Below are 22672 nucleotides of genomic sequence, written 5' to 3' on the forward strand. Positions count from 1 at the left end.
TCGCTGAAGCTGAAGTTCGAGGCCTAATAATGGGACAGTTATAATGAGGTCTGCTAACTGTGCTGACTAGGGAGCGCTTGGTGCCAGAGTCAGGTGACCAGAATACATCAACAAAAATGAGGAACAAAGTAGTTAAGCATTGAATATAGTTACAAAAAGAAAGAAAAGTAAAGGGAATAAAAGAAACACTGGGGAGATATAGAGGGGGAGAGAAAACAAATAGAAGGTTGGCTATCACAAGCCTGCAGTTGGTTAGACCGGATAACATTTGCTACATAGCTTGAAAGAAATTTCAATGAAGGGAAAAATAATGATGCCCCAGAGTGCCAGCAGTGGAATGGTTGATAAATTGGTAACAACTTGCATTTATGTAGCACCTTTAATAGGAAGGCACTTCACATGGGTGTGTGGAATGTTTACTCCCTCGGTTAAAATATAGAGATCATGTTTGCATTATATTACTCCACTGTACCATTGTAGGACCAATATATTTTGTCAAGCTTTGACTTTAGATGCTGCAGTTCTCCTGTTATATCTGTAATATTGGAATCCTGTATACTTTCAAGGAGAATTGGAAGATACAATTGCACTTGTATAGTGGCTTGTCACATCCTGAGAATGCCCCAAAGCATTTGACTATCATTGACTTACTTAAACATGGTAGTTAATTTGTACAGAGCAAGATCCCACAAGCAATAAATCAATGCATGACTAAGTAAGATGTTTCCCTTATTGCTAATTGAGAGAAATATTGACTAGGACACCTGGAAAACTTCCTGCTCATCCAAAGTCAGATGTATAACATGAACTTGAGCAGACAAATAGACCTCTGACAATACAGGGCTCCCACAGTACTGCCTGAAGTGTGAGTTTATATTTTGTGCTCAAGTCAGGGAACATGAACCCACAGCTTTCTACTGAGAGCTGACAGTGTTCAAAAGCCAAATAAACACATAACTGATACATTTATTATATAGGTACATAAAAATATCATTCCCTTCAGCACCAGTGCACAGTTGCTGCAGTATGTATCAACTAAAAGATGCAACTTAGCAATTTGCCAAGGTTTGTTCAAAAGCACCTTCTAAATTCATGATCTCTACCACCCAGAAGGGCAAGGGCAGCAGGTGCATGAAAACATCACCATGTGCAAGTTCCCCTCCAAGCCACTCACTATCCTGACTTGGAAATACATCACCGTTCCTTCACTGTCACTGGGTCAAGATCCTGGAACTCCCTTCCTAACAGCACTGTGGGTGTACCTACACCACATGGACTGCAGTGGTTCAAAAAGGCAGCTCACCACCACCTTCTCAAGGGCAATTAGGGGTGGGCAATAAATGCTGATCTTGACACCCGCACCCCAGGAATGAATTTTAAAAAATGTCAGAAAGGAAAAGAGCAGTTGGTCCGTCAAGCCCACCCATACTCATGATGCTTGTAGCACCGTGAAGAGACAGGGCCTACCAGTATCCTCCAACTCCACAGCCATGTAATCCCCCAGGAAAAGGGAAAAGCAGAAAAAAAATCCAGGGCCAATGGGAAAAAGTAAATATCTTGCAAATCGCTCTCTGACCCCCTCAGGTGATTAACCATCACATTGACCATTCCCAAGTTAACTATTACCTTCTATATGATGTGATATCTCTCCCAGCCAAGAATTGGTCCAGCTCCCTCTTGAAAGGGTGTAGGGAGTAAATACCCTAAATGTTAATACCATGGGCAGAATCATCCCAGATTTGCACTAAGTGTGGTAGAAGGCAGGTAAAATGATGTTTTGCCTGTTAGCCACAATGGAGCTTCTCACGCCATATCGTCCCAAACCCGTCACATTATTTATGCATTCCTGGGAAACACGCCGTTTCCATGGTGGGCAGGCTGTCATTCACTCGCTGTGCCACCATCTCGCCGCTTCATCATGCCGGGCGCCATTTTTAAAGTCCAGCCGAGTGAACCCCTCTCAGTGCTTCCAGCCCACAACGGCTGCAAAGAAGACATGGCCCTGAAAGGCAAAAAGACTGCGGCCTCCAGGTTCAATGATGCATCCCTTGAGCATTGTTTGGACGCAATGGAGGCTTGCCGTGATGTCCTCTACCCCCACTCTGGCCGCAGGATGGGCAGCAACCTCACTATTCTGGCTTGGGAGGCATGGCAGCCGTGGTCAGCACCAGTGCTCTGCAAAAGAAGACAGACACCCAATGCCGTAACAGGATGAATGATCTCCGTTTCACCAGGGTGAGTCACCTTCTCATCACTCTCAACTCGCACACTCACAAACCCATCCACAGGGCCCTCACTCACTGCTGGTTCAAGGGATATCACTATTCACTCTCACATAATCACCTTCATTGTTGTCATCCCGTCCATGGGACCACTCACCACCCAACCGTGCCAGGCGTACTTGTCACTTACACTCTCTCCATCTGTATTCATGCAGGACAAGCTGGCACAGAACAAAAGGGAGGGGTCGCTTACTGGTGGAGGAATGCCTGAAATTAAGATCCTCATGGACTTTGAAAACAGAGCCATTCAGCTGGCCGGCGAGGATCTGGACTGTTCCTGTGCTGACGGTGAGGTCAGCGCTGCTCTACTAAGTGAGGATCCAGCAGTGCAACATCCATCACACAACCATGCTGTGAGTGATATGTCCTCTTTTGCAGGCCACTCCCATGCACTAATTATCACCCTATTGCTTTCGGAGGCACATCTGCCAAACAGCTCATGACCTGGGGCCTCCAATCAAACCCCGAAGAAACCTCTGGAGAGGAATCTGGAGGCACCCTCCTTAGAGGTCCCATGACACCGCTCACCCACACCCTCCAGCAGCACAGAAACACATACCTCAGTCAGACTTAGCTTTAGAGTAGCCTTCGGATCACAATCTGGTGAGCACGTTGCAATGTCTGATCCACAGCAGGCAGAGGCAGGGACTTCCCAGGTCAAAACATTGCTGAGTCGGAGTCAGATGAGGAGCCTCTGGACTCGGTCATATCACAGTTGCTGGAGCTGCAATGGCAAGATCAGGAACATCAGGAAGGGATGTCCGCTGCACTCCTCAGATTGCAAAGAACGATGGAGCAGTCCTTCAGGCTGAGGTGATAGTGCTGGCATGCCAACGCACCGAGGTCAGCACTGGTAGGATGGTGGCTGCCATGGAGACCTTAGTCCAGGACGTTGCTCCTGCACTGCTACACGGACTGAACTCCATCGTTGACACCATAGTTTCCCTTTGACAGTATGTAAGTGAGAGGGGTGTGGGGCTGCTCAGTCTCACTCCACCTACCCCTTCTCCTCAAGGAGTCAGCCAGAGGCCCTCAGGCACCTATAGGGAGGAGGAGGATCAGCAGGTGCACACCTTGGGGCCATCCACCCAGGTGACTCTGGGAGTGTCCGGCCCATCCGAATCCCATCTTCCTGTGACCCCAGCAGCTCCAGCTCCACAGCTCAAGGAGGGTGCCACATAGGACCCTGAAAGCAGGCCAGGGCTCTCCAGGTCTCAGCGCTTCAATCAAGGACGCCCTTCAAAGTCCTCACAGACAGGGCATAGCGGTCACCAGGCTGCCTCCACCTCCACTGTGTATGTCAGGGGAGCACCAAGACTGGGTTAGGAAAGTTAAGAAGATGTAGTTACACAGCCTGGACAGGAGTGTTAATCACTTGTACATACTATTCACTATTGCCAATAAACTCCTAAGAATCTCTCCCTGCCTATGGCTCCTTGTTCTGATGAGCAGTGTTCTTGTCACTCAGATGTGAAACCTTTCTACACAAGATAAAGGCAGATGTCTCAGTCTAGGGCCTCTTCCTTGTGCTCTGTGCAGCTTTCAGACCAAAGTGATGGTCCAGCCTCACACTCCCTGGAAACATTACTGATGCCTGCACCTCAGCGGTGCTGGTTATTACTGCCAGAATGTAGTGGGCAGGCATCACAGAGTTCTCCCAAACTCTCTGTGTGCTCTCAGCACCTTTAAGAAGGGGTTGGCCCCCATCTCTTCAGCATCTGTGACCACTGATGCTGTGTTCCTGAAGGGCTCAGGTGCTGAAGGTGGATAAAGGATCAGATGCTTTTAAAGTTTCATGGTTGTGTCACAATGATAAGACCCTGATCACAGAGCACAACTGAGCTGCCCTCTGCATGTCATTATCATCCTCCAAAAATCTCGCAGCTATGAGGGCCTCCCAAGAGCGCCTGCCACATCTGGCCAGTGTGAGGACATCATCGCTGTCATTAATGCCTTCGAGAGCCTCCTCACCCTCATCACCGTCTTCTTCTTCAGGGAAGACCTCCCGCCCCTCCATCTGCTCCTCAGCCAGCACCTCCCCCCGTTGGAGTACCAGGTTGTAAAGGGTGCAGCAGACGATGACGATGCGTGACACCCTCTGTGGACTGTATTGCAGGGCTCCACCAGACCGGTCCAGGCACCGGAACTTCATCTTCAGCATCCCGATGGTCTGTTCCACCAAATTGCAAACTGAAGTACGAGCCTCCTTATAGCATTGTTCTGCTGCAGTCTGAGGCCGCCGCACAGGTGTCATCAGCCACGGCCTCTGCAGGTAGCCCTTGTCCCCGAGGAGCCATCCCTGCAGCTCCTGTGGACCCTGGAAGATGTCAGGGACCTAAGACCGACTGAGGATGTAGGATTCATGCACAATCCCTGGAAACTGTGCGCACACCTGCAGCATGCGTTTGTGGTGGTCACATGCTGGCTGCACATTCAGCGAATGGAAGCCCTTGTGGTTGGCATAATTGACTGTGTGTTGTGTTGGAGATCTGAGCACAATGTAAGTGCAGTCGACAGCACCCTGCACCTGTGAGAAACCCAAGATCTGGGCGAATCCAATCGCTCTTGCATCCTGGCTGTCCTGCTCCTGGGAAAAATGTACAAAGTTGTGTGCCCTCGCAAAGATGGCATCCTCATGGATGCATTTGTGGGTGGAGGCTTGTGAGATCCCACACAGGTCGCCTGTGGAGCCCTGAAAGGAGCCACTGGCATAGAAATTGAGCGCTGCAGACACGTTCACAGCCACTGGCAGTGGATGCCCTCTACGTCCCCGTGGTGCCAAATCCTGCAGTAGTTGGCAGGTGTGGCCGACCAGTTCCCTAAACATGTGCAGTCTTCGGCGACACTCATTCCTGGTCACCTGCAGGAATGAAAGGCAGCGTCATTAGACCCTGGGACGAGCTAGGCACCCACAAGCAGCGGCTCGCTGTGGCTCTTCAACGGCATGTGCAGGACACCCAGCTGCCCCTTCTTCCAGAGGGTGCTGCTCCTCCTTCTGCATAGCCAGGAGCCTCAGTCATTCTCTTCTCTGTCATCTGCACTCTCTGCACACCACGAGGCATGTAGCTCCATGCTTCTGATGTACTCCTCCTGCAGGTTGAAAGAGAGAGACTCATGGGTTAGCAAGGCTGTACTAAGAACCTCCTTTGGTTAAGTCTGAAGGCCCCTTAAAGCATCCCAGAGAGTATTGGCCACCACTTGGATTGTCAGAGATTAGTGCGCTGCATGGCTGCCCGAAACCCCACTCTCCACTGCCCCACTCCGCCTGACCAATTGGCAGCAGCTTTGCCCATTGGACTGCATGCTGTGCTCTCAGCTCAGACACAGGCATTCTCCTAACCCACACTGCAAGGCTGCCCTGTTAGCTTGAATCATGAGGGAGACTGATCCAAACGGGGATGAGCACCTCCACCAGTGACTGCTCCGTGGCCAGCTTTCGCAAGGAGATTGTACAATGTACCCAGTCATCTAACTGTTCTGCAGTCCACTATTACGCTTATTAGATTGCAGTCTGTGCCGAGGGCTGAAAAGCTCTGGAGCACTTGGAGGCACTTTGACGCCTCTGCGTTGCTTGAATGGGCAGATAAGCTAGAGGCCCGACTACAATTGTAGCAATGTGGCTGTGCCTGAACTGTCTCAGCTGCAGAGGAATGGACACTTCATACAAGGTTTCCCTAATGGGTGGCTGGTTCCCTCACCCACCCCCAACCCCGAACCCCGCATGTGCTTGTGCGCTACATTCAGCCGCAGGGCAGCCTTTGCACCGCCTCCCCCACCCTGCCCATGCCTCAACCTTGAAGTCCTACCTGCGTCTCTCGCAAGTGCTCAGCAACATTACTGTGTACTCACCTCTGAGTTGCTCTCAAAGTACAGCCCATCAAGTGCACGGTTTTTTATGCTGCTGTGAAACACGTCGGTGTGCAATCACACCGGTGTGGGCGGACTATCCAGAGGGCGGGGGGATTAGACCAGCGGGCTAGCCTTATAATGATATGCTGATTTATTACAATGAGGTTCTTGACATCCGATAGTGGGAAACATGACCTGCTATCGACAGGCTGGGCAGACAATCACAAACTGCTTTCACGAAGTCGTGAAGTCGATTTTTGGTCTTCTACTTGGTTGTCTACTTTTCTAAAATTCATTCACAGGATGTAGGCTTCGCTGGCTGGGCCAGCCTTTATTGCACCTCTCTAGTTGCCCTTGAGAAGATGATGGTGAGCTGCCTTCTTGAACTGCTGCAGTCCATGTGGTGTAGGCACACCCACAGCGCTGTTAGGAAGGGAGTTCCAGGATTTACACCAAACACACCCCATATATGTCAAAAACATATAAGCCACCAGCGCATTGTATAGCATGATTGTTACTCTTATTGATGTGTAGTAATGGGATACTGCAAAGTAGCTATCCTGCTCTTACCTGCCTTATCCAGCTTGTGCAGCACTGACCAAGGATTGATTATGAAAGCCCAATGACTTGACTTGGTACCACCACGAGTAGTGATAGCAACTTCATGATTGCCCTCACTTCTACACAAAATAAGCTCACAAATAATGAACTTACTTGGTCCAGATTTAGAATTTTCTTCCAGGCTACCAAATGATTGCTCAGGTTACTAGATTTCAAACATTAGGCATGAAATTATCATGTTGTTATAATGATATAAGGCACAAATCATACATAAAGGATTGAGCATGTTGTGGGTTAATTTATTACGAATAGGAATATGGGAACATTTATACGTAGGTAGAAAGCTTTGAGATATCAGCAGCAGAGCTGTGTTTTGTGCGCTCTGCTCAAAAACAAAAGCGAAACTTAAACTAGATCGAATGACACACTTCCCTTCTCGTGACGTCATGCAGCTATTCTTAAAGGCACATTACAGCAGAAATTAACTGGTTTATTATTTTACAATGATGCCAAGGTAGTTAGTGTCTCAACAGCAGGTTTAGGGTAAAGATTTTAGACTGATTTAGGTGAGGAGCTCAAAGTCTTTATATGCTGAGGAAACCCTAAGTCCTCGGATTTTCTTTGTTGTTTTTCAGTCTGCTCAATGACTGACACATGCAGACACCTTTACTAGTGTTTAAGGGTCTCCAAATCTAGCTATAGAGAAAAACTGGTGGACTTTCCGTCTGCCTGACATGCTGTACTTAGAGCAGAGAAGGTTAAGAGGAGATTTGACAGAGGTATTTAAAATCATGAAGAGTTAGACAGTGTAAGTAGCTAAAGGCTCAATAACCAGAGGGCACAGATTTAAGGTGATTGGCAAAAGAACCAGAGACACTTAATTGAGGTAAACACTTTTTAACACAATGAATGGTTAGGATTTGAAATGTACTGCCTGGGACAGTGGTGAACACAGATTCATTGGTAGCCTTTAAAAGAGGATGGGTAAATATTTGAAGGAGAAAAAACGCGGGGATATGGAGAAGGAGCGGTGGAGTGGAATTAACTACTGTATTGCTCTTCAGAAGAAATGGTGCGGTCTCAATGGGCCAAATGGACTCCTCCTGTACTGTACCATTCTATGATTCGATAGAATGCACTCCCGCCTTGAAAGAATGGACCACATTTATGTCAGTTCAAGAACCTTAGTTTCAGGCAGGCAACAGCCAAAGCTTTGGGATCTTTAAATGTCTTCAGGAATACTGCTGGCCTTAACTAGCTCACACCATGCAGTTTATTAGCACAGACCCATGCCATGACTATTTGGCCAGAATCATTCTATCTGATAGACCACTGGCTTCCAGGATTGCATAGAGCCTAACAGAATAAATCCAGGCCCCAGTGACAAGTCCAATGCTCAAGATCCTATTAATAAACCTGACTGATTGCCCTGAAGTACCGTAGACCTGTGTACTGCAGATTTTAGATTACCGGGTCTGTCAGACATGACATTTCACAGCTAACATGGCCCTGTACAGGTGGACAATCACTAGTTGGTCAACAAACAAAACAGACAGCTTTATTTTCTAGAAATATTGTGGACATCAAACATACGACTGTTTTAGTTGGCAAATTATCTCATAGTGTGGAACTGAACCATATAAACTAGTGAAGTCCCATATTCAAAATGGTAACTCGGCTGGGATAGAGTTACAAGAAGACTCAGTTTCATTGTGAACTACAGAGCTTCCAAATTAATCTGACTTCCCACCCGTGATTCCTAATCCTGCCCTTCCTCCATTCCTGGAATGCATAGTGTGTGGACCTCATATGAGTACAGAATTGTGCTTGACTGCGATGCGCCTTGCAATCAAATAGCCTTCTCAAACCTACTCGGTGGACTCAAACATTAAGAATAGATTTCTGGACAAGCTAGAGGCACCAAACTGCAGCACAAGTCAAACGGGGAGAGAAAACTGGGTGGTGCTGGAGGGGAAATTATGGTCACATTAGCTAAGATTATCTGACAACATTGCAAAATTGGAACTAACGCATTGCAATGCTGCACCAATAGTTCACTTTAATACTTAGATATACCACAACCTCCAGTATAACAGGTGTTGATCTTGGCTAACTCTCTAATAGAAAATCCATAGAGACCAGCCCTGTCTGACATGCCCCTATCTGTCACAGACTTTTCAAATGACTCCCAATGTGTTTGAGGATTTACTGTACACAAACTAATGGATCAGTGGGAGGGTGTAACAAGGTAGTAGGAATGTGGGAACTGGCCTCAGTTCAGCTTTCCTCTTGGGTTCGGCCTAAGCTCACCCTGGCTTGTCGAATTGGAAGGCTAGTGTAAACCACTCAAGTTGCTGAGTCAATAGCAGACGAGAAAAATCTGCACTGGTGCCAAGTTTTTCCTGAGTGTGGGCTCAGATTTCTGGTTGAACATACAGATCTACCATTACAAGAAATCTGAATCCAACCCCATTTGAATTGATTGAAACACAGTCTCAGCCCGGTCCCATATGAACCAGTTACATTCTACTGAGGTTTGGTTTGGTTATTAATCAGAATTTATCTGTACCTTTCCAGTGTCATTGCTCAAAATTCCTTCAGTACAGCATGTTGGTACAAACAGAAAATGTCGGAAATGCCAGTAGGCTGACGGAGGTACATCAGATCTAAAATGCGTTGACTGGAGAAATATGTATTCAGCAGCTGGAGCAGTTTGGCCTTGGCTCCAATTTTTGCTGAGGTGATTGGCGAAAAGCCGTAGCCAATGGTTCAATGGAAAGAAGTTGCTGTCCTTATTTGGCTGCAGGTAAAACTGCAATGTTGGCCTATTCCCTCACCTGTGTTCATCCAGGGAAGTGCTCTGGCCACCAAAGTAAGGTTCTGTTTACCAGTCTCCACACTGCATGGTGTTTCCTGAGTTCCAGACCCACTCTCATCAGATCTTGTCCAATTTGTTGTAGGGAGGGTTGTGCTCCACCACAGTGAAAGGACTTTCTCGTAACTAATTGAGAAAGTTTAATAACCTGCAAGCTGTAGCTGACAAAGGCCCTTGTTCTCCTGAGGGTAGGCCCAAAAGGGCATTAATTGACCAGCTCTTTCAAAGAGCTGATAGACACAATGGGCCAAATGGCCTCCTTCTGTGCTGTATTATTCTATGACTCTATGATCTGTTACCACTCAGATTTGATCACAATCAGCATTTTTACAGTCTTTAGGCTTTATCATGTCAAATTGTAATATTAAGGCAACAAATTGTTGTATATGTAGTATCTAGCAGGATTTGCTGTGAGAATGTCACATCTCTCCAAAGCATTTCCTTGGCAATGAGTTGCAGTAAGGGAGGGTGAGTGAGCAAAATATATATGCATGCCGTTCACTGTGATACCTAGAGTGCTGTGGAAATTTTGTAATCCGGTGACTAAATTAATTCAGGATAGGGCAAAGAGAAAAGGTCACACTTTATGCCCCTTAAAAAAAGAAATGGAGTTTAGCTAAAGAGCATTTGTTCTGAAAAAGAATGCTTGTGGTCTTTACACTTAAGTTTTCCAAGTTCTGCCGGGGCAAGAGTCAGGCATTGCTGCTGACACCCCAAGGGTCCTTAAAGAGTAGGTAACTCAGGATACAGTTTCCAGCAGGGAATTATCTGCCTATGTCAAAGCAGAATGCTGAGAGACAGTCTGCACTTATTCAGCCCAATAAACCACAGTGAAATGAAAGACTCTGGTCATCTGTCTGTTTCCCATAGCAATGCCCGTTACCTGGTTACGGATAGTAGAATTGCATTGGACCCTACTCACTCCACAGCTGCGTGTACATATGCTGAACACTTGTAAAAATGAGGGGATAATTAAAATAGGCCCAGTGAATTACGAACCTACTAAATCTAGCAGCTAGCAGGCATTGCAAGCATTTTTTTTTTGGCAGGGACCAAAGATTAGTTCTGAATTTATTTTCATTTTATTTGTTTCCAAAATCTGCCCAAGCAATTTCTGCATGTGCTGAGTGCAATGTGTAAGCCAACATTGAAACCCGAAAGGCCGTCAATGGAATTGAAATCTCAAATGGATGCTAGAGGATCAATTCCAGCCATTTGTGAAACACTTGGGTTCTGATGTGGCTGTCCCTTTAAAAAAATACAATGCTATTTCACTTCCTCGATAGCCTCCGCTGGAAAAGTATGCTGCCCACTGAGGAACTGAGCTGTTAGGTCAGGAAAGTGTGCTTCCCAACCTGCTCTACCTAAGCTGATCTCAGTCCGGGAAGGCATTGTGAGTGTTACGGTGGAAGCCTATATTCCTGGGCGGGGAAAATGAACAGTTAAGCCTGGAGTCCGCCCCTGTGCGCTATCCAGTGATTCTTACAACAGTGGCAACACTTCATTGGCTGTAAAGTGCTCTGGGGCATGCTGAGGTCATGAAAGGCACTACATGAATGCAAGTCTTGGATTAATAGATATCGCTTGCATGCACAGGGCAGAAAGAAAATTTGCAAGTCACTAAAAAAATGTCACCTCTCAGCATGACCACCCAAAGTTGCATGCCTGCATTGAAGACACTTCCCAAAGCGCTTCCACAAAGATAACCTAGTCATAACTGTGAATTTCCTGAACAATCTATCCTGCTTTGGACCATAAGAATTTCAATACTAAAATTGAAAACTGTTATGTGTGACTGTTTTGATTAATTGTCAAGGTTGCCCTTATTAGCTTAGACATTAGTAATTGATAGACTTTGCTCTCTAGTCACAGGTCCCATGAGAATTCAATCCCATGTAAAACTTGTTATCTTAAATACACGGTCCAATTATAGAAGAGAGCTACTGTGAGTTTGGAATTTTATTGTTTTTAGGCAGGATTAAAGTTAAGTGAAGCACTGTTATTTGATCAAAATTTGCTGATCTTTTATTCCTGTGAAACTTTACTGCTTAATACAATCATTTTCAGTCTAAGCTAATGGTTTATCAATGGTGTTTGCCGTCAGTCGTAGAGATCAAGGTAGAAATTGAACCTTTTTGAGTCTATTTTACAGGTCACATGCCCAAAGGACCCCTGATAGATGACAGGCCTGGTATTGGTGTCAGACCATTGCTCAGGTGTCCCTGACTAATTGCCTGAAACATGCAGAAGGGCCCTTCCATATCAGCAAACTCCCACCCATTTCAGGCCCTCGTTGCAGAAACTGGATGTGGCAGAGCAGGGCAGAAGTTGGGTCTGATCCACTCCACACTCCTCATTTTTAGCCGTGGCCAATCCTGTCCCTCGCCTGCTAACAAGGGGTAAGATTAGTCTTAACACAATGGTGGAGCCAAGAGGGTCAGGAGTCTGCCCACTGACTCCAAAATATGCTGATCGCACCTCCCAATTCTTACCCCACCTCCGGTGGTGAAGCAAGTGGACTGATATTCTCTTTACAAGGTATCAGCTCCCAGGGAAGGGCGATAGGTGCCAGCAACTCATCCAATTAACATTGATGAGCCCCGAGACCCAATACCACCACCTTCACACCCAAAACTGGCTGCAAGGAATTTCAACCCTCCCAGGAGGGCAAAGTGACATCCTATCCTATTTCCAGTATGTTCCCAAGTAGTGACAGTGCTCAATTTTCACTTCAAGACCCATTATCTAAGATACTTTGTGCATGAGGCCATTTTTGGAAATGAGTGTTTGCCTATGGAAGCTAATGTAAGCATTGTGCATGGGATGAAAGAAAATCACAGTAAAGAGCTTGCTCATGTTACAATGTAAGAATAAGATGGCGGGTCTTCTCATTGTTTATATGAAAATTTATTGAGTTTACCGCTTCTCTGCAGCAAAATTTCTTTCCCTTGATATCATTTCAATTGCTCCCTGGATCTTTAAGATGGGTGAAAACTAAGGGCTATTTTTTCTGCCTATTCAGATGGATGTTGAAGATCCCATGGCACTATTTACAGAAACGGACGGTGTTCTCTCAGCCCCATCATTCCTCATTCAATCACTGCCATCAAAAAATCTGACTGACTGGGCAGCCATCCCTTAGCTGTAGAGCTTGCTGTATGCAAAATGGCTGCCCCATTTGCTGAATCAAAAACAGACACTGCTGCACTTCCAAGACATCATCAATGGTAATTCGTCTTGTCGAGGATGATCCTTCCATCGATGGCAGGTTTAAGTGAGAGGCCAGTGTTGGCTGTGGGTTCGTAGCTGGTTTGAGAACACTGGCTTGTACTTTTACAGGCTCTTCCAAAGTGAGGACTAGTAGAGGCACTGGCAGATTGTTGGCTTGAGCAGCTGCCCTCTCTTTCCATCTCTCCCACCATTTTTTCTCAGCGGCTGCTCTTGTTGATTGGAAGGTCTTGACACTATTTTTGGTGATGGATCACCATCTTGCCCATGATTGGTCATCTGTTTCCCATGTGTTAAAGTTAATAGAGCAAACCTTCCTGGAGGCTTTGAGATTGCCTTTGAAATGTTTCCTTTGGCCCCTGTGTGAATGGGCTCCCTGGCGTAGCTCTGACTCTGTCTGGAGTTGGGCTGTCTGGAGTTGAGCATTCTGACAACATGTCCCATCCATCTCAGCTAATGTGAGAATATCACGGCCTCTATACTTGGCATGTCTGCGTCTTAGACCATGCTCATGTTTGTTCTTTTGTCCTCCCACTTGATTCACAAGATCTTTCTCAGGCAGCATTGATGATGTTGTTCCAGGGCCTTGATATCACATCATTAAGTTGTCCAAGCATCAGGGTCACAGAGAAGCCTGCGGAGAGCCATTGCCTGTTGGACACTGAGCTTAGTGTTGGGCCTGATATCATGATTTTCAAAAACCCGAGTACATCATTTATCATAGGCTGAGCTAGAGCATTGAATTTGGCGCTGTACAACTTCATAAATGTACTTACAAATAAAAGTTTTTTAGTAATTCACTGTAAGCTGTGCTTTGGGATACTCCACTACATTATACAAATGCAAATATTTTTGTTTATTTAATTACTACACTAGCCCCTTATTCAATTTTAATTCTCTTCCTGACTGCAAATTTGAATCTTTCAAAATATTTCTGTAACCTTCCTAATTTTCATTTGTTGCTTGCTTGCTCAGTATCTTCACATTTTTCACATATTTGCTTAGCTTCTTGCTCTGTCATTTATCCTCCTGGTGTTTTGACCTTCCTACTTCTCCTATCCTATATTCTGGATTTCCCTAGTCCATTCCTATCCCTCTGTGCTCTCGTCTTGTCTGAAGCTAGTTCCTTGCCTAGAATTTACAGGACAAAAACAGGCCATTCAGCCCAATAAGTCTATATTAGTTAAAAACAAAAAACTGTGGATGCTGGAAATCCAAAACAAAAACAGAATTACTTGGAAAACTCAGCAGGTCTGGCAGCATCAGCGGAGAAGAAAAGAGTTGACGTTTTGAGTCCTCATGACCCTTCAACAGAACGGAGTCTATATTAGTTTTTCTGCTGCACACAATCATGCATTCACTTCACTTCATCTCACCCTATCACCATATCCTTCTATTTCTTTTCCCACATATACTTAACTAGCTCTTCCTTGAATGCACATATGCTAACCGTCTCAATGACCATATGTGTTAGCAAGTTTCACAGATCTTTTACAGGCTAGCACCCTCTAGCACTCTTCTACATCCATCTTTACCTTGCTCTCCAATCCCCTTTCCTCACCACCTACTCCCTACTCCCAAATCCTTAACCCACTTAACTCCTCTTGCCCACTTCTTGCATCTGACTTCCGCCCATTATTCTGATCTCTGGCCATAATCCCCATGCAGACCAGCTGGCTTGCACTCTTCAACTCTATTTTCTCATTCTATTCTCTGGCATGCCTGATCTGCTTTCCCAAGAGACCTGTCTTCTAATTCTCACTTGTCTCCTCATTCCGTGCCTCTCACTCCTTCTCTCCAACCTCTTCTCCTTGGCCCGGCCTTTGGCTCACTTGAATTGTGAGTTTGAGATTGAGATTGGTGTCTCCGATTCACTCCTGGATTGGGCAAGTGATACAAATGGGGTGTGAGGAAGAATTTGTTTACATAGCAAGTGATAATAACCTGGAACTCAGCGGTGGAAGCAGGGACAATGAATGAATTCAAAAGCAAATTGGATAGGTACATGAGGAAAATAAATTATTAGTGCTGTGGGGATGAAGCAGGGGAATGGGACTGACTGGATTGCTCTACAGAGAGCTAGCATTGACTCAATGGGCCCAATGGCCTCTTTCTGTGCTGGAATGGCTCTATTGTCCAGATCTTAACTTTCCAAAGTTCTGTTGTTTCCAGTTGAGTAAATCCCGTATTAATGAACACGTTCTTAGTTTTCCTTTGTTGATGTTTTTTGACGAGGTAATTGCTGAAATGTGGAACTTTGGAATGATGCCTCCTTTCTGGAGTTATCACTAGACAACATCTTTTGAATAAGACAAGTCTTTTCATTCTGTCAAAAGCTGTAAAAAAAAACATAGTTTTAAATGTCAGCTATTTCATGAAATTCCAGTTTTGAACCATTTTTTTGAATGGAATGTCCAAACATTTTAAAACAGGTAAACTAGATATGAAAAATCTGTAATTCTTGAACAAAAGCTAATTTTTCCGCATTTACCTTTGTGTCTCAAGTTGCCTGAACATTGGTTCTTAAGGTTTACAATGATATTTTAGTAGCATTAGCCAAACAACCAGCGGAACTTAAGCTGTGATTAGACCCTATGCCTTGTTCCTAACTGCCCTCAGTCATTTTTGGACGTAGCTAGTTAACTGGCAATGCTGGTGTCAAGGCTTCCAATTTGCTTCATCAGCCTTTATGCAGTCAGTGTTGTAAGCTCTAACCTTTGCTGGTAAAAGTTCAAATACAGAACAACTACTACTTCCTGGGTTACTGTAGCATTTTCTGGACTGTGGAAAGTACTGACATCAGTCTCCAAGCCTCTCCTTAACAGTCACCACTTTGTCAGATACCTTTGTTAAAGTTGCCTCCAGATGCCCTCTAGAGACTACTTTCACCTTCAACAATTGGGTGGCAAGCTGGTAGAGTGAATTGCCCCACTGTTGTAAAATCTGCTTGACTCTTGCCTCATTTGGAATGAGAATCAGGAGGGTTCTACAAGGGGCAGGTGAACATCCTCTGCCAGATACTACCCAGGTGGTGAAGTTGAAAATGAAAGTTTAAATGACATAAATTTCCTTTCTGCTCCTACACATGTTGGATTTCTCTCCTTGCACACACAACAACCTGAGTCGAGTTGACTCAAGTCAAGACTGCAACCAACTCCATACTGAGGTCAATGTTAACTACCCTACACAGCCAGCCCAGCTGAGATGAGCAAACTACGCACTAGGGAAAGAACTTGGTGATCTTCCCGCTGCAAATGACACAACTCCATATCACTTACCCACAGAGCCATTCTTCTCTTGCACAAAAGTAAGATGGGGGGCTTGCCCAAGGCCCTGGGCCACCACTGCTCTGTAAACAGCCACAGGGAGCTTTTTGGATTTGACCTGGGGGCCACTATCTTGATTTTCTGTGACTCCGTGCATAGCTCCCTGTCCTGATGCTACATTGCTGATAGTGAAAAATCACAGCGTGGGGAGCTGCTTCCGCAGAACTGTCCTGTTTTCTGGATTGTAGCGTGTCCAAGCTCCAAAAGCTTATCAATCACTCATTGCAAGCAACAGACAGCATATAGCAGGCAGTGGAGGGAAAGAAAAGAGGAAGGCAGCCGTCGAAAGTACATAATGAAACTCAAGTGTCACTTAGGGGGACATAATGCAGGCAACAGGGAGATTCATGGGACACTGTGGTTTGGACAATTAGGATTCTGTTACTTTTTTCCCCATCTGTGTGTGACATTTGTGAATATAGTCTTTTTCCCAAGTTTTGAAAGTTTGTGTTGGTGAACACTGGCCCTATGTGAAAGCCATGACATAAATTTTACATACAACGGGTTAAGGCTTTGCAACTCATTAACCAGAAAGGTTAAAATCCAGCTCCCAGCATTTTGTTACAGAATCCATTCAATGACAATTAAAAGTCTTCTTTTAAATGATACAATTTTAACTGAAGGTTGTCTACTCTGAAAGCAGGAAGTAAAGTTTACGACTTTGCGCCTCTGTTGCCACACTGGCCTGTTACTATGGCTACGGCAAGGGGGCTGAGAAGCAGCCAGAGGATGGTGGAATGATATGTGAGCTTCAGACGTTGGAGGAGGCTGTCCTTGCTGTGGTTACACAGGTCATGCCCCCGTGACCCTGTCCTCTTTGCTATTGTTTTGTTGCTGGAGGTTTATAGAGGGAAGCGATGTAAAATCCTGGATTGGAAAGGCCTGATCTGCTGATTCTCACAGTGAATAGTGTGAGAATGTAGATTAATGGCCTAACGGTATTTACACTGGGTGCCTTCCACATGACTGTATATCATTTTGTTAAAGACAGTTTTCACAGCCTTAGTCATTTTTCTTTCCACTTTTGTCAAGGTTCTAGGCCAAAACCAGCTCCTGTGATTTCCAAACACATTTCCTGGGAAGCCTGAAAATCCATTTCCAGTCATGAAAATTTGTGTGGAATTATTAGTAAAATTATACATACCTCCTCAGCTTGAAGAAGAATTTCAACATCTGTCACAACAAGTCAGAGGCAAGTTTGATAGACTGTCAGGAGACCAAAATGATTCGGCCTGAACCAACATCTCACCGATATAGATGGCCGTGTTAGCCTAGAATGCGTAACTTAGTCCCACCAAGTGAGGAAAGGGCTAACTACTGAGCTTAACAGTCACAAGTGGAATCATTTGACCTTTAGGTGTGTAGTATTCTTGGTATATTAGACCTGTGATTTGGAATACGACTAACCAGAAATTTACATATCAGAAATGCAAGCATCTACATCCCACTATTTTTTGATTGGAAAACAATGGGAAGCACTTTCCTGAATTTCTGAGATGCATTGCTCTGTTGTTGAACAAAAATAAAAAGAACTCATATTAGGATAATTCACTGGCCTGATTCAACTAATTTAACATGCTAAAAATCAAGATACAAGCCTAGGTTTTGCGGTCAGCAGCGAAGCAATGATGTTTGTCACTAACCTTGAAGAAAGCTGCCCACATAGATCTAATAGTCTCTGTGGCATGAATTTCCACTTTCCCGAAGCTTGTCTGAATCTGTGCCAAGTCACGGGGATGTCCAGGCACCCAGGTGCAGTGATGTCATCTAGCAGGATAAGCAGCCAATCACATTGAAGCATTCTCACAGACAGCAAACCAGGAAGTTAAAAGCACTGAAACCCTTCACTTTTAATTTAAATTTTTAGATAGTGAAATAAATGATTATAGTTATGCATTAAGATAGAAACTAAAATATTTTAAACAAACATTAATCAATATTATTTAAAAAAGGTGTAGTTTTTTTTTAATCATAAATATCAAATTGGATTTTTAGAGCCAGCAAGTATGTTCTGCAGTAATTATGAGTTTCGTATGCTATTGAAAACACAGTTACCCCTCATTGAATATGGTGTAACTTTTTCAAGGGTTTTTACAGTGAGACAGTAACAATTACAGAAAATTCATATTTACCACAGTTTAACTGTAATACTCTGTGAGTTAAAAAAAAATCAGGAAAGTGGCTGGGACCAAGTGAATTTAAATAACTGTTAAATTCAAAAGAAAACTGCTGGACAAGCACATATTTAAGCAAATTACTAAAGACATTTGTATCTAAGTTGAATGACTTTGGCCATTGGTTAGCAAACATATTAATTGTTGCTGTACAAATTTAAGATGGATTAAAATTTTTGTGAGTGAAGCTGTTTTTAATCTCTTATTATGTAGACAGAATTAAAGACACCGAAACCATACTAAGCCTTAGACAAAAATGCTTAGTTTGTGTTGCTGCCGGTACTTCTTGTACAAGCTAAGATGGGCTGAATGACCTCCACCATCCCTATCAAACTTGTGATCAAGGGAGCCAGCACAAGTGACTGGATTTCTCCTAAATATTTTGGGTAAACTTCAAAGATGTGGTACTCAGGTTGGACTGTGTGGTATTTATGGTTTTATTTAATGTGTAATATAGCTTTAAGAGTAATGCTTGTTAAGGAAGATCATATGAACTTAGTACAAATTCGAATTTGGCCTTTGAACAGTGACAGGAAGGTGTGATTACAGGTGAGGCAGGCATGGGGACCCAGGAGGTAACGTTCAAGGAGCCTCAGCCCCTGCAATTGTCCAATGGTTCTGAGGTTCTTGCAAGCTATGTGGACAAGAGCGGGAACTGCAGAGAGGATGAGCAAATTGACCAAGGCACTGTGGTACAGGGAGCCGTTCAAGTTGGGGGAGGAAATAGGAATATAGCAGTGGCAGAGGACAGTATAATCAGGGGGATAGATACTGTTCTCTGCAGCCGTGAGCGTGAGGCAGACACAACCGGTGCCCTGGATAAAGACATCCCCTCAGGGCTGGAGAGGAACTTGGCGTGGCAGGGGAGAGATCCAGTTGTCGTCATCCACATTGGTACCAATGACATTGATAGGTCTAGAAAAGGAGGTTTTGCTGAAAGAACTTGAACAGTTAGGAGCCAAATTAAAAAGCAGAACCTCCAAGGTAATAATCTTGGGATTACTACCTGAACCATGGGCAAACTGGCATAGGGTAAATAAGGTCAAGGAATTAAAGGCGTGGCTCAAAGATTGGTGTGGGAGGAATGGGTTTCAGTTCATGGGGCACTGTCATCAGTACTGGATAGAAGGGAACTGTTCTGGTAGGATGGGCTTCACTTGAGCCATGCTGGGACCAGTGTCCTGGCAATTCAAATAACTAGAGCTGTAGAGAGTGCTTTAAACTAAATAAAGGGGAGGGGGGGGGATTGTTCTGGAGAGGGGATAAGGAGGCTTACAAGCAAAAGGACGTGGGAGCATTGCAGGGCAGCTACTTAGATAATGATACCCAGAGTGTGACAGGAAGGGACAGAGTGTACAAAGCTAAAAAAACAGCAGCAAATAGGGTCAAAGGGGGAAAAATGGTAAAAAGGCAAAATTAATGGCTCTTTATTTAAATGCACGAAACATTCAGAACAAAATAACTGAATTAACGGCACAAATAGATGTTAATGGGTATGATCTTATAGCCAGTACGGAGACATTGGGCTGAATTTTTCCGTAGGCTAGAAGGGGGTGGGGCCCACTCGCCAATGGAAAATGATGCGGGATGACGTCGGGAGAAACTTCCGATGTTATCCCTCCCCATTTAAATCTTCAGGAAGGCGGGGGCACAGCGCAATCAGCTGTCCGCCCGCCGACCTGTCAATGGCCAATTGAGGCCATTGACAAGATCATTAAAATAATTAAGGGACCTGCCTGTCCAGCCTTAAGGTTGGTGGGCAGGCCAGGAGCCCCGGTGGGCAATAGAAAAAACATGAAACCTCATCCACCGGTGGGCTGAGGTTTCATGTAGGGATTTAAAAAGTTTAATAAAGTTTTTGTGCACTTTATTACCATGTCCCATCTCATGTGACATTGTCACATGAGGGGGACATGTTAATGATTTTTTTATTTTTTTATTTTTAAAGTTTGAAAACCTTTCAGCGATCTCCCCGAGGCAGCACCTAGCCTCAGGGAGACTTGCGCTCTTTTGCGCGCATGCACGAAAGAGCGCACTCTCGCATTTGGGGAATACCCCCCGCCCACACAGGAAGTGCATAGCACTTCCCGGCGGACATCACGCTGGGCGGGCCTTAATTAGCCCGCCCACTTAAAATGGCGGCGTGGCTGGTTTCAGCGATGGTGATCAGCTGCCTGCCTGCCGCTGAGTCGGTCAAGCCTGCCTGCCCATCAAGGGCAAAATTCAGCTCATGGTTACAAGAAGGTAAAAGCTGGGAACTAAGAATTCAGGGATAGATGACTTTTTGAAAGGACAAGCATGAAGGAAAGGGATGTGGGGTAGCTTTGTTAGTATGAGATGGAATAAGAACAATAGCAAGAAATGATCTTGGATCTGAAGCTGTGAAATCCATATGGGTGAAGACAAGAAATAATAAGGGGAAGAAGACACAGGTGGGAGTAATCTATAGGCCCCTTAACAGTAGCTATGCTGTAGGACAGAGAATAAATCAGGAGATAATGAGGGCATGTTAAAATCAAATTGGCAGCGGTAGCCATGAGCAAGAATTCATAGGGGGTATTCGGGAAGGTTTCCTGAACAATATGTTGTGGATCCAACCAGGGATCAGGCTATTTTGGATCTGGTAATGTGTTATGAGGCAGGTTTAATAAATGATCTCAGAGTAAAAGATCCAGGAAACAGTGACCATAACATGGCAGAATTTAGCATTCAGTTTGAGAGTGAGAAACCTAGTTCAGAAACAATTGTGCCAAACATAAGTAAGGGTAATTACAAAGGAATAAGGGCAGAGTTGGCTGGAGTGGACTGGGAAAGAAGTTTAGCAGAAAAGACGGTTGATGAACAATGGCAGACATTTAAGAAAATAGTTCACGACTCACAACAAAGATATATCCCAGTGAGAGGCAGAAGGATTCTAGGAATGGGATAAGGCAACCATGGTTAACCAGGGAAGTTAAGGATAGTGTCAAAGTGAAAGAAAAAACATACAAGGTGACAAAGATTATTGGTAAGCCAGAGGATTGGGAAAGTTTTAAAAACCAAGGGCTTAATTTTGCTGTCAGCGAGCAGGGGGCGGGGCCCGCGCGCCGATGCATAAAATGATGCAGGATGACATCAGGGAGAACCCCCGATGTCATTCCGCCCCATTTAAATTTTCAGGAAGGCGGGTCCGCAGCAAAATCAGCTGTGCGCCCGCCGACCTGTCAATGGCCAATTAAGGCTGCTGACAGGATCATTGAAACAATTATAGGACATGTTGGTGGGCAGGCCAGGAGCCATGGCGGGAATTAGAAAAAACATGAAACCTCATCCACCGGCGGGATGCGGTTGCAAGGAGGGATTTAAAACGTTTAATAAAGTTTTAGTGTAATTTATGAACATGTCCCATCCCATTGTCACATGAGGGGGACATGTTAAGGATTTTTTTTTTCTATTTTTAATGTTTTTAGAACTGTCAGCGATCTCCCTGAAGCAGCACTTAGCCTCAGGGAGATGTGCGCTCTTTCGTGCGCTCTCGCTTTTAGGGAATACTCCTCCCCCCCGCCCACACAGGAAGCACATAATGCTTCCTGGCGGACGTCACGCTGGGCAGGCCTTAGTTGGCCCGCCCACGTAAAATGGCAGCGGGGCCTGTTTCTCCGGCAGGGATTGCTCCCCGCCTGCCAGAGATTGGGTCAGGCCCGGCAGGAAGAAAATTCTACCCCAACAGAAGATGACCAAAAAAATAATAAAGAGAGAGAAAATAAATTTTGAGAATAAACTAGCATGTAATATAAAAATGGACAGTAAGAGCTTCTTTAAATATATAAAAAGGAAGAGAGAGGCCAAAGTCAATATAGGTCCCTTAGAGAATGAGGCTGGGGAAATAATAATGGGGAACCAGGAAATGGCAGAAGAGTTGAATAAATACTTTGCATCATTCTTCACAGTAGGAGACACTAATAGCATTCCAAAAATGTTAAATAATTAAGCGGCAAAAGTAGGGGAGGAAATAAGTACCATAACTATCACTAGAGACGAAGTACTAGGGAATCTAATGGGGCTAAAGGCCAATAAGTCCCTTGGACCTGATGGGTTGCATCCTAGGATATTAAAGGAAATAGTTGCAGAGATAGTGGATGCACTGGTAATAATCTTCCAAGAATCCTTAGATTCTGGAAAAGTCCCAGAGGATTGGAAAACTGCCAATATAACATCGTTATTCAAAAAGGGAGGGAGAAAAAAAACAGTAACTATAGGCCCGTTAGCTTAACATCTGCCATTGGGAAAATGTTAGAGTCTTTTATAAAGGATGTAATAACAGAGCATTTAGAAATGCATAATCTAATCAAGCAGAGTCAGCATGGCTTCATGAAGGGGAAATCATGCCTGACAAAT

This window comes from Carcharodon carcharias, chromosome 15 (genome assembly GCF_017639515.1).
Source record: "Carcharodon carcharias isolate sCarCar2 chromosome 15, sCarCar2.pri, whole genome shotgun sequence".
NCBI lineage: Eukaryota > Metazoa > Chordata > Chondrichthyes > Lamniformes > Lamnidae > Carcharodon > Carcharodon carcharias.